General features: G+C 43.0%; 1 protein-coding gene across 26 annotated transcripts in view; it reads left to right on the top strand.

Moving 5' to 3' along the window:
- Nucleotides 1-13,211, top strand: part of magi1a (membrane associated guanylate kinase, WW and PDZ domain containing 1a) — a 141,728-nt gene that overhangs the window by 40,681 nt on the left and 87,836 nt on the right. For 7 of the 26 annotated variants that reach the window (XM_077217617.1, XM_077217616.1, XM_077217627.1 and 4 more), the window contains exon 1: nucleotides 1,307-1,506. The exons of the other annotated variants lie outside the window; for them this stretch is intronic. The gene's annotated coding sequence lies outside the window, so the exon portion shown is untranslated. Of the gene's footprint in view, nucleotides 1-1,306; nucleotides 1,507-13,211 lie in introns of those variants that run through there. 26 annotated transcript variants of the gene reach the window in all.

The following is a 13,211-nucleotide window of genomic DNA, read 5'->3' as shown; positions in this document are numbered from 1 at the left end:
ATTTTTAGAATGTAACCGGCATGTTTACAGGGCATTATTTTAGGATAATTTTGCCTCCTTTTCTAAAGCTTGAGAAAAGCCATTCACTGCCATTACATGGACTTTTTTATTTCTCTAAAGCCGAATGAAGGTCATTCGGCTTTACAACAACACTGGGATGAGTAAATAAGGACTTAACTATTTATTTTTGTGCAAACTCTCCCTTTGATCTTTTGTCAACAATCAGGAAGGCACAGCGGGAAAGTTTCAGGCGTGCACTGGCCCTTTAAGAGCTGGAGAACGCATGGATGCTCACGGTTGATGCAGGAGGATGGAGGACAAGATGGAGGCGCACAGTAACATCTGAGAGATACATGGAGCCGCTGTGTGTGTGGAGGCCAGCGGTTTAGCATATGTAAAGAGTAAAGCACAATAGACTGATCGGGTGGGGGAGGAGATATTCACGTGTCGACCAATACCAGTCCCAGCCTGTTCAGCATCTTTAGCTCATGGTTTTAACGTGTCTACGGCCAAAAATGCTGTGTCAGTACAGGTTTTGAGACTACGACACGCAAAAATGTGTTGTAGCTAGGTTTCATGCCCAGAAACTCAAACCTGCTGAAGAGAGAGCATGGATATTTTGTTTGTTGCATAAAATGCCATCTTAATAGGCAGCTAATGTTTTCAGATGCTCTACAACACAGACCACTAGCGAAAGCAGTCTGTGAATGGTTAGTGTGTGGTCAGCATGGAAGGGTTGTTTTGCACACATCACGAGCATGGCAGGAATGAGGGCACAGTGTTGGACACCATGAGGATGTCTTTGTCCGCCTTTGTTGTGTTTTGAGCGCGGTCTCCCTCCCTCCCCCCGTGCCGGAGCCGGTTAACAGGTGCTCGTTCCTCCAGAGGTTCCCCGCCACAGATGGCTATTGTTATGGTGCGCAGTAAACCAACCTCTCTCTCTCTCTCTCTCTCTCTCTCTCTCTCTCTCTCTCTCTCTCTCTCTCTCTCTCTCACACACACACACACACACACACACACACACACACACACACACACACACACACACACACACACACACACACACACTCTCTCTCTCTCTCTGTTCTCCCAGCTGCTGCTTCCTGCTAAAGCAAAGTTATCCCTGATCCTGCTCAGCCCCCCCTCTCTCTCTCTCTCCCTCTCTCTCTCTCCCCCCCTCTCTCTCTCTATCCCCTCCCTCTCTCTCTCTCTCTCTCTCTCCCCCTCTCTCTCTCTCTATCCCCTCTCTCTCTCTCTCTCTCTCTCTCTCTCTCTCTCTCTCTCTCTCTCTCCCCCTCCCATCTGATCTCCTCTGCACCTCCTCCTCCAGTGCTCCTCATTCTGCCGCCAGTCGCTCTCTCATCGGGTTCGCTGTTCTCTCTCACACACGCGGTTCGGTTCGGTTCGGCTCGGTTCGACTCGGTTCTTCTGCAGCGATCGGACACAGACACAGGATTAGCGCGTGATCGCAGAGGAGGACCGTGTGTTCGGTCGCTTGACATCCAGGCAAGTGGATTTATCCTCCGCCATACTAATGTGTGCGTTTGAAACGCGTTATGGATCGTCCGAGATTTGCGGCTCAGCCTGACATCAGAAGCTGCTCCATCAGGACTGTTCATCCGTGCCCCGTGATCAGCTTAGAGAATGGTGTGCTAATGGCTGTGCTAGTTTAGCGAACGCTGTGTTGATGTTTTGAAATGGCTGTCCTGCTTCATCTAAAGCTGTGCTAGCAGAGGCTGAGGCGGCTTTGCAAACACTGTTTTCAATATAAGGTGAAGGTGACAGTGTTATTGTCCTTGATTTATGAAGCAGATGTGTGGGAAAAGCCATTTTCATACACCAGAATTGTTGTTGTCCATGAGAACCTGTGCTGGTTTAAGTTCAGTGTGCAGTTTTATCACTGAGGTCGGTTTGGGAAAAAACACATCAAGGCTATGATTGATGATTATTGCATTTCCATATGACGCATATTAGGCTACATCTGAAATACAACTGTCAAATTGCTGGAAAACATGGTTTATAATTGGAAACGACATTGTTGGTTCATCCAGCTACTGTTTGGATTTGGCATTCGAGTTTAGTGAAGGCTGTCTAGCCAGTAGCCTACATTCAGTTTTTATCTATAAACATGTTTGATAAAATCATTGTGATTATTATGCATTAAATTTCCATGTGGCATACAATACATCCCAAATACAGCTTAATCAGGTAACATCAGAAGAGGGATTTAGTCCCTGACAGTCCTATTTTAAACTGTGTTAAAAATCCCACAAAGTGCAATATTATCTGATGTGGGCAGAAAGCTCACAGGTTACAGCCTCGATCCTGCTGTGCTCGTTTCGACCAACAGAGGGAGCATTGTTGGCATTCGTGGTCCTCTACTTGATTCTGCTAGACAATAATTTATGATCGTTAGTTTGAATACTGCAAGTTACTGTAAAAAGACTTTGTGTTAATTCTGGAGTAACTTGGTATGATTATATTATAAAAAAATGTAAATAAGTAAATAACCAACCCATACATTTGCATTTCCCTGGTTCCCTCAACAAAACCCAATGTGATTTTTCCATTGGCTTTTGGACTATTGGAGAAGATAAGGTCTGTGACTAACAAAAGCTTATGATTCTTTCACGTTTTGTTCATCACGATAATCTTCCCAAAAGAACACCACTTTTATGAATTTTGAAGTGTAAATACAATTGTCAGAAGTCAAAAGCTAAATGTAGGTTAATGAATATTATCATTAATGAATATTATCACGGTATTGTTAAAATGGGCTGTAGTTAAATGCTTCAAAAAGTATTTATATTTAAAGTTTATACTTTAAAACCAACAAACAACAAGTACAGTTAGCTGCACTGTGCACTTTTTGTTTGCATAGGCCTAAACATAAAAACAATAAAATTAACAATAATTGACTGAACAATGATTTTAAATGAACAAACATTTTGATTGAGTGACTTAGAACATAATATTTTATCAGCTAACATGTAGGCCTACAACATGTTCAAATAACGCTTTAAGAAGAAGATTTTATAAAATGATAAACCTCACAGTTCAGCCTTTTAACCATTTTAAAGAAAAGGTTTGATTCAAAATTATAAATGATTATAGGCATTTATTTGCTCCGTAAATAATACTTATCCGAATTACCATTTACAACAGTGCATGCAAATTCTGTCAGATTTTTGGCCTGACAAAAGGCATACAGACTGAATGTAATCCACTCTCTGACAGTAGATGGCGCTTATGGAACAGCAGAAACAAAAGTACCGACGTCTATCAGCCAATCCCTAATATATCCAGTGATAGACGGATCTGCTGATAGACACTTGCTTTCAAACGCTCCCGTGTGTATCTGTGTACGCGCTCGGTGAAGACAACATGTTTATGAAGCGTTGATGATTGTAGCCAATCACAGACATGTTGAGTGCGTCAACACAATGGCCAATCAGATGTGTTTAAGAATCCATTCAACAGCGCTCAAAATGCTAGAGGGAATTGTGTGAAACCTGTGTTTTGATCAGGAGATTCTGTACCCTTTCAGAAGATGTGTAATAGCGCCCCCTACTGTATAACAGTCAAGTCGAGTCACCTTCATTTATACAGCGCTTTTAACAATATGGACTGTTTCACAGCAGCTTAACAGTGATAATAGGAGATTACAGTAACAGAGATTGTTTAGGCTTTATGTCAGATCTAGAATAAAGTTATTGTCCAGATAAAGTTAGTTTTGATTGATTCACTTCCGTTGCGAAGATCATTTGTTATTAACTTAGCGGCCGCTAACACACACCGTTCTAACAGAAAACAGAAACTTTTAATGTGCTCCGGCTCATCTACACAATAACAGTGCCTGGTGGCTCGAGAACGCAAACTCTGAAACAGGTTCCAAGGTGCAAGTGTTGAAAACTTTTGAAAAAAATTATCATCTCCGCGCAAACTTGTAAAACGCGAATCTGTGAAAACGCTGACGGCGTGCGTGCACATGCGTACTACGTGTCTAGTCTATAGGTATGTGCGTTTGAATATGCATATGCGTGTAGTTTTTCTTTAAAAATTGACCTCAACAAATGACTTGCCTGGCCTTAAAAATTCATAAAACAGAATTTTAGTCTTGTTCATCAGATCTGGAGTGTGTGTGTGTGTCCAGACACAGGTCCTTCATCAGATTTGGTGTGTGTGTGTGTGTGTGTGTGTGTGTGTGTGTGTGTGTGTGTGTGTGTGTGTGTGTGTGTGTGTGTGTGTGTGTGTGTGTGTGTGTGTGTGTGTTCGTGTGTGTTCGTGTGTGTGTGTATCCAGGCGCAGGTCCTTCATCAGATCCGGATACGGCCTGGATCCGGCGGACTGCGGTAATATTTTTAAATGTATATGATGTTTAATAGGGAGCCAATGCAGTGTTGACAGAACCGGGCTAATATGGTCGTACTTTCTGGTTCTGGTAAGAACTCTAGCGGCTGCGTTTTGGACCAGCTGTAGTTTGTTTATTAAGCGTGCAGGGCAACCACCCAGTAGAGCATTACAATAATCTAGCCTTGATGTCATGAACGCATGAACTAGTTGTTCTGCATTTCTCATTGAGAGGATACGATGTAATTTAGATATAGCCTATTTTTCTAAGATGGAAAAATTTAGTTTTACAGATACTAGACCTGTGACTTTCAAATGAAAGATTGGTATCAAAGAGCACACACACACACACACACACACACACACACACACACACACACACACACACACACACACACACACACACACACACACACACACACACACACACACACACACACACACACACACACACACACACACACTCTGTACATGCTACCCTTAGGAGATATCATTAGGAAGCATGGCATTAGCTTTCACTGTTATGCTGATGATACTCAGCTCTATATTTCTTAAAGCCCTGACGAAACTTACCTATCCACAAAATGAACAGAATGCATAGCTGATATAAAAAACTGGATGACTAGTAATTTCCTACAACTTAATTCTGAAAAAACAGAGATTCTAATTATTGGACAAAAAACTTCCTCACGTAATAACCTAGAATACCGTATAACACTTGATGGCTGCTCTGTTAAGTCTTCGTCGTCAGTTAGGAACCTGAGTGTGTGTGTGTGTGTGTGTGTGTGTGTGTGTGTGTGTGTGTGTGTGTGTGTGTGTGTGTGTGTGTGTGTGTGTGTGTGTGTGTGTGTGTGTGTGTGTGTGTGTGAGGTAAGCATGTACAGAGTGAACAGCAGAGGTCCTAGTACTGAGCCTTGTGGTACGCCATACTGAACTTGTGATCGATAAGACATCTCTTCATTTACTGCTACAAACTGATAACGGTCAGATAAATATCATTTAAACCATGCTAATGCAATTCCACTAATGCCAACATAATTTTTAAGTCTATTTAAAAGAATGTTATGGTCGATAGTATCAAATGCAGCACTAAGATCAAGTAACACTAATAGAGAGATACAACCACGTTCGGATGATAAGAGCAAATCATTTGTGACTCTGATGAGAGCTGTCTCAGTGCTATGGTACGGTCTAAATCCGGACTGGAAATCCTCACAGACACCATTTCTTTTTGAAAAGGAACACAGTTGTGAGGATACTGCCTTTTCTAGTATCCTTGACAGAAAAGGTAGATTCGAGATCGGCCTGTAATTGACTAATTCTGTAGGATCAAGTTGCGTTTTTTTTAGCAAGCGGTTTAATCATAGACAACTTAAAAGTTTTCGGTACGTATCCTAGAGACAAAGACGAATTAATGATATTGAGAAGAGGATCTATGACCTCTGGAAGCATCTCTTTCAATAGCTTAGTCGGTATAGGGCAGTGGTTGGCAACCCCAAAACTGGCCCGTCAGCAATAATATCTGGCCCGCACCATAGACAGATTATTCTGATGGTGGCTGGTTCTGAAATAGATCTGTCATGACAGCAACAGTTACTCTCAATCACTTCGTCTTTAGTGATTTTGCCTTCAAAATAAAAGTACGAGAAAGTTTTTGCAGCAATGTTTTATTTTGAGATGAACTGAGAGCTTTTAATTATAAAAGTTCTGAAAGGCATTCAAATGAGTGGATTGCTTCGTGGCAGATAAGACACACCGGCTTTGCATTCACAAAAACTAGTTAGGATGAACGCATAGTTTTCTTTCATCTTCTATGTATGCCCTATTTTTGCTGTCAACTTTCCTCTTTAACTATTTGATAGTGCCATTTTCTTTCACCAGCTTAAATGTTATGTCACTCTGCACACGGCGTAATAGCGTAACTCCAGCATGCAAACAATTTAAAAAAAATGCAGTTTAGTACGTGAGGATGGCAAGAAATAATTCTGAATGTTAAAGTAGGCTACGTCAAATAATTGTTACAATAAGTTGGGCCCCACTGTGTAAGAAGCTAATATGGAAAGAGGAAATAAAACATAGTTCGTTAAGAGCATGACTCAAACATGCCAATAATGGGCTTATTCAAGTACTTTTATTTTATCTCTTTTATTTTTTGAGTTATTTTTGTCCATTCCGCATCTCCCACTATGTGTGTTTTAGCGAGGCTGTCTGTGTTGCAAGTTGGTTGAAGAAGATACTTGCCAGGTTACGTGTCACTCACTACTGTTTTATTAATTTATCCAGTGTAAAACCCAGACACTGACACAAAATGTGTCTTTTTGTTAATGACTGTCCTACTACAGGATTTAACAGAGCAACAGCTCACTTCTAGTTACAAAAGACACTGTAACAGTCTGTCACAGGCAATTCTAGTTGGATTTTTCATCAATTAGCCATATTTCTTAAATAATCCTTACTGGTGTGGTGGCTAACATACATGTTGTTGATTTAGATGATTTAACGAGTTTAGATAATTCTTCCTCTCCTATAGCAATCAATGAATCGAATGTTTCGTCAGGGAGACTAACCCTAACCCTACTGTAGTAGACGGTTGCATAGTTAAAATTTTCTATATTATTATAATTATAGTGTTAATTATAAATATAATATAATTATAATATAATTTTCTCCCTGATACTATCAAACTATCAAGGAGGTTACGTCAATGGTGGGGAAAGAGTTAAAATGTACTGTACATTTTCATGGTTCGGTGCTGTTTTTAAATTTTTGGAATAAAGTGGAGATGTTTGTTTTCATTCAGTGTCCATTTTAAAAACTATCGGTTGATTAATCGTATCGGCCAGTGTGAATGGATAATTCTCCTCGGACCTTGAAACAGAACTGATCAAACACTGATCAAACTGTGAACAAAACAGTGTATTCAATGACAAAGATTCATTCACTCAGCGTGTATTTTTAACAATGTTAAAATGTTGTCATTTATGAATTTGATTATTTATCCATTTGGTTGCGAGTGCGGAGCGATATCATAGAGACTCCGCCCACAGGCTCTTTTGATTGGCTGTGATTGATCTGTGGCATCTGGTTAGGAGACAGTGTAATACTTGAGTTTTCTGCATTTGGACATGTTTTTGTCCGTGTATGTTAAAGGAGACCCATATTTCAATCAGATATCGATTGGTTATGAGCATCTCAGGGCTCATGAGACATGCGAGATGAATCTAGTGGAAAATGATATGGGAGATATTGACAGATAGTTTGTGTCCAGGCTCAATATTTTGACATGATGTTATCCGGACAGAGACGAGGAGCAACTGGAGTTGAATCTCTTCCATGTCCAGCTCATAAAGGACAGATGGCTCTTGGTTCTTTGCTTTCAATCTCGGTCTCACACACTCTCTCTCACACACACACACACACACACACACACACACACACACACACACACACACACACACACACACACACACACACACACACACACACACACACACACACACACACACACACACACACACACACAGAGCTTATCCAGGACGACCCAGTGCTGCACAGAGACTCTTTTCACAGTGAAGCGGCAGCTGCAGTGAAGAAGCGACACACTGAGGTACACCAGTATAATGGTAAGAGAAAAACTGCGCAATCAGAGGAAGAGCCTGAGCCTGGTGAGGGGGTGGAGCTTGTGAAGAGGGAGGGTCATGAACCTGGTGAGGGGCGGAGCTTGTGAAGAGGGAGAGGACTGATGTTGGTGGGATGGAGCTTGTCAAGATGGATGGGCTTGAGGCTGGTGAGGGGTGGGGCTTGTGAAGAGGGAGGGGCCTGATGTTGGTGAGGGCGAGGTTGTGAAGAGGGAGGGGCCAGAGGCTGTGAGGGACGGAGTTTGTGAAGAGGGAGGGGCCTGTGGTTGGTGAGGGGTGGGGCTTGTGAAGAGGGAGGGGCCTGATGTTGGAGAGGGCGAGGTTGTGAAAAGGGAGGGGCCTGATGTTGGTGAGGGGCGGGGTTGTGAAGAGGGAGGGGCCTGATGTTGGTGAGGGCGAGGGTGTGAAGAGGGAGGGGCCAGAGGCTGTGAGGGACGGAGTTTGTGAAGAGGGAGGGGCCTGTGGTTGGTGAGGGGTGGGGTTGTGAAGAGGGAGGGGCCTGTGGTTGGTGAGGGGTGGGGTTGTGAAGAGGGAGGGGCCTGTGGTTGGTGAGGGGTGGGGTTGTGAAGAGGGAGGGGCCTGTGGTTGGTGAGGGGCGAGGTTGTGAAGAGGGAGGGGCCAGAGGCTGTGAGGGACGGAGTTTGTGAAGAGGAAGGGGCCTGTGGTTGGTGAGGGGTGGGGTTGTGAAGAGGGAGGGGCCTGTGGTTGGTGAGGGGTGGGGTTGTGAAGAGGGAGGGGCCTGTGGTTGGTGAGGGGTGGGGTTGTGAAGAGGGAGGGGCCTGTGGTTGGTGAGGGGTGGGGTTGTGAAGAGGGAGGGGCCTGTGGTTGGTGAGGGGCGAGGTTGTGAAGAGGGAGGGGCGAGGTTGTGAAGAGGGAGGGGCCTGATGTTGGTGAGGGGCGGGGTTGTGAAGAGGGAGGGGCCTGTGGTTGGTGAGGGGTGGGGTTGTGAAGAGGGAGGGGCCTGTGGTTGGTGAGGGGTGCGGCTTGTGAAGAGGGAGGGGCCTGATGTTGGTGAGGGTGAGGTTGTGAAGAGGGAGGGGCCTGATGTTGGTGAGGGGCGGGGTTGTGAAGAGGGAGGAGCCTGATGTTGGTGAGGGTGAGGGTGTGAAGAGGGAGGGGCCAGAGGCTGTGAGGGACGGAGTTTGTGAAGAGGGAGGGGCCTGTGGTTGGTGAGGGGTGGGGTTATGAAGAGGGAGGGGCCTGTGGTTGGTGAGGGGTGGGGTTGTGAAGAGGGAGGGGCCTGTGGTTGGTGAGGGGCGAGGTTGTGAAGAGGGAGGGGCCTGTGGTTGGTGAGGGGCGAGGTTGTGAAGAGGGAGGGGCCTGTGGTTGGTGAGGGGTGGGGTTGTGAAGAGGGAGGGGCCTGTGGTTGGTGAGGGGCGGGTTGTGAAGAGGGAGGGGCCTGTGGTTGGTGAGGGGTGGGGTTGTGAAGAGGGAGGGGCCTGTGGTCAGTGAGGGGTGGGGTTGTGAAGAGGGAGGGGCCTGTGGTTGGTGAGGGGTGGGGTTGTGAAGAGGGAGGGGCCTGTGGTTGGTGAGGGGCGAGGTTGTGAAGAGGGAGAGGCGTGTCACAAACAGTGGAGGTCAGGGCCAGATGCTCTCCAAACAAAAGAGTATTTTTCCGGAAAGACATTGGGAAGCAAGGTAGTCGCCATTGTGTGTGTGTGTGTGTGTGTGAGAGAGAGAGAGAGAGAGAGAGAGAGAGTGTGTGTGTGTGTGTCACTGCATTGTAGTCGTTTAGGGTAAAAACTCTGTTTAATATGGTAAAAACACCTTTATCATGTCTCACTTCATCTAGTTTATTTTTTATCGAACTGTTGCATAAAAGCAATAGCACAGTGCAGTTAGGTCTGAAAATGAGTGCAGCCTGTAAAAGACACGTTTTACATTATTATTATTAATAAATTATTTATACATTTATTTATTGTTTATTAATTGTTCAGGCATAGGTTCTTTGTGAGTTGATATTGTCAGAGATACTGTACGTTCTTTCATAGTTTCCTCATTTTTAAACATTTGTTGAAAATGTAGTATTAAAGGCACAGTATGTAAGTTTCGCCACTAGAGGTCGATTATTCAGAGGTCGAATGAGCGTGGAATCATGGGAATTGTGGTCTTCAGCTCCACAGCCGATTGAAAGCAATCCGACGGGACTGAGGCAGAAATCATGTTCATGGATGAGCTAATGTATTAGTTTTATTAACGTTATTACCTTGCTGTTTTTTTATGCTCATATGCTGTGGTCGGTGCTGCCGCTCCTTTTGTTTTGTTGTTTATTTAGTTTACAATTAAAGTTACGTTTAACGTTCACCTGCTTCTTTCCTGAACCTGAACTTTGTTTTTACATTTGATCACTTAAATTCACATTAATTTATTTAATTCTAATGAAGCAGCCACAAGTGTTGAATTACTCCTCATACAGGTCAGTTTATTTGACCAATTAAAGTTGTGGGGTTTACATTGTAAGTAATCAAATGTAAAATAACACTGCATAGTCTTACTGTACACTTTAAATATGGATGAATCCTAATTAAATCTACGTAAGTTATTGAATCAGGAGAAGTGTGTGATCTTCTCTTTGTCTTTTGTTGTTTGATTATCATTAATGACACAGACAGCAGCAGGTTTATTAGGCTGCTGTCACTTTAAGAGCTAATGTACGGATCTAATATACTGATACACGTGTGTGTGTAAGCTTACTTAAGACACAACCAACAGTGTTTACGTGAATAAACTCCAAAAACACATTTTGAAATTTTTGTGTACGTGTTTAGGGTCGTAGACTCGGAGCGCGCGCGCACACGCACGCACGCACGCACGCACGCACGCACGCACACACACACACACACACACACACACTGACTGCTGAACAGCCCAAACGCATAATTTTCCTGTTATCACTGTAAAACTGCTTTTAAACAGTCTGTATTGAATAAAGCGCTTTATAAATAAAGCTGACTTGACTTGACACACAGAAAGCCGCCTGGGGAACAGTGTCTCTTTTGCTTTTAATAACTCTGTTTAATATCAAACACGTCCCGCAGTTTAGCAACAGCAGACTGCATTACACAACACTCACTTATTCTGCTGTTTTGAACCGCTGTGACGCTGGACTGAATGCGGCAGAGGCATAATAATCGCTCTACCAGTCGATCTTATAACGCTACAGATAGCGTTAGCTGAGGCTGCCGCTGCTTGGCTGAAGAGGCTCAGTCTCGCCTTTTTTACCCATATATGGATTGTCAGAAGGTGGGCGGGGTTAGGATTTCCCAAGATTTTCAAAGATGGCGCCGCCCATACCCCCCATAAACGGCCTCAAAACCGTTATTCAGAAAGTCTATGGGTGACGTCACAGACGCTTTGTCCATTTTTTACAGTCTATGTTGCAAACACACGCTGACCGACAGGGAACACATGATATTGGACCGAACGAAACGATTGAACGAACATTCTGTGTTCCTAACCCTTCCACACACGACATCTATTTACAAAAATACATTTACACCGCTTAACAGAGTGATTGCTATCAGGATATGGATATCAGCATAACAAAAATATTTTTCAATATTCATCTGGATTGAAGGAGCAAACATGCAGCATCAGAGAGAAGTTAACATTACAGTTGATATCAGTTTCGCTCGCACGCGCTCCAGTGTTTACATGCTCCTCGTCACTGAGATATAAACTGACGGGTTTGTTGCACACACACACATCCTCATCATACGCGTTGTGCCCGATGATGCCGCTATGCTAAAGCCAGGCTGTAGTTTGACACGCTTGAGTGGAATGATGATGTGTGACGGCCTTCACTAGATCACCTGTGATAGACGCTGTACGGCTGATGCTCATGAGGCTCTGACGTCCAAACATTGAGTGCTGAGGAAAAAACACACTGTAAATATCATGCGTTTGTCTAAAAATAGTCATGCCTCATTTGTTTTATCCTTGTTTATTTTATGGGATTTAGTGTGTGATATATGACTTTGTATGTGTGTTTGTGACCTATTTAAATGATTTTTCTGCCCAGTGCGTGTAGTATGTGAATGTGTGCAGATCTGATATTGCACATTATAATAGCTGTGGGATGTGTGTACCAAATGTGTGTTGTTGCAAAAGCAAGAACTGTGATAAGGTGAAGGTATCAGAATATGATTGCGTGGAATTTACACAAACACATATAGTAGGCTACAAACTCAAGCCATCCTTTAACAGACATTATATTTACTGTAAAACTGCATGATTATTTTTAATCATTAAAACAAGTCGATCTGGATCAAACCCCAGTGATCTTATTCCTCAATGACAGTGATTCTGCTGTGTGTTAAACCTTCGATCACAGGAACAGTCAGATCTGTGTTCTGATCCAGAGAGAGTCGTCATCAATACTGTAGATATGAAACCGCTTCACTAACAGTCTTTCAACATCACAGTATCTTTATTTCATTATATCACTCAGATTATCACAGAAGTGCTGGGAGAAAAGATTATAGTTCAGATATAAACACTGATGTCTACAGTAGCGATCGAAATAGAGTTAATCAGCTTTTGAAAGTAACTTGAGGCTTCAAATAAAGATTGTATTGATTACCTCGTAACACGTGTAGGTGGCGACGGCAAGAGACTGTTCAAATATTTGTCACTGAATCATTCATTCAAGAGATTCATTCAGAAATGCCGAAACAATTGAAGTATTTATGAGTCACTGAATCATTCGTTCAACCCGATTTTAAAAAAAACATTCAGATTAATTCTGCATCAATTGTCAGAACCTCTAGTAAATTACATGTCATTTTGTTTAGTTGTTCAGAATCGTGATCAACGTTTGGATCATGTGATCTGACTCTCGTCCTCATCAATAGATAATTGTTTAGCTCCAAGATAAAGTGAATTACAAGTCAAGTCGTGAGGTGATAAAAGCATGAATGACTGTTTCAAAATTCTTCGGAGAGAGAAAAGTTTTGACTTTTGTAAGACGCCGTAGATGAAAAAAAAACAGGATTTAACGACGGAATTGATTCGTTGATCAAACTTAAGGACCGAGTCAAACAGGAAACCTAGATTTTTTGCAGATGAAGTAACATGAGGATTTAACTCATCGAGATCTAGAATACCGGAGTCATAATGATCACTTGGTCCAAACAATATTACTTCAGTTTTGTTCTCATTTAGAGCTAGAAAATTTTGAGCCAGTCATAGCTTCACTTCCTGAAAACATGTAAGCAGGACTTC

Source organism: Siphateles boraxobius, unplaced genomic scaffold, assembly GCF_051911475.1.
Source record: "Siphateles boraxobius isolate OS27281-9 unplaced genomic scaffold, OSU_SipBor_1 75, whole genome shotgun sequence".
NCBI lineage: Eukaryota > Metazoa > Chordata > Actinopteri > Cypriniformes > Leuciscidae > Siphateles > Siphateles boraxobius.
The sequence above is the reverse complement of the archived record's forward strand: the minus strand, read 5'-3'. Positions and strand labels throughout refer to the sequence as shown.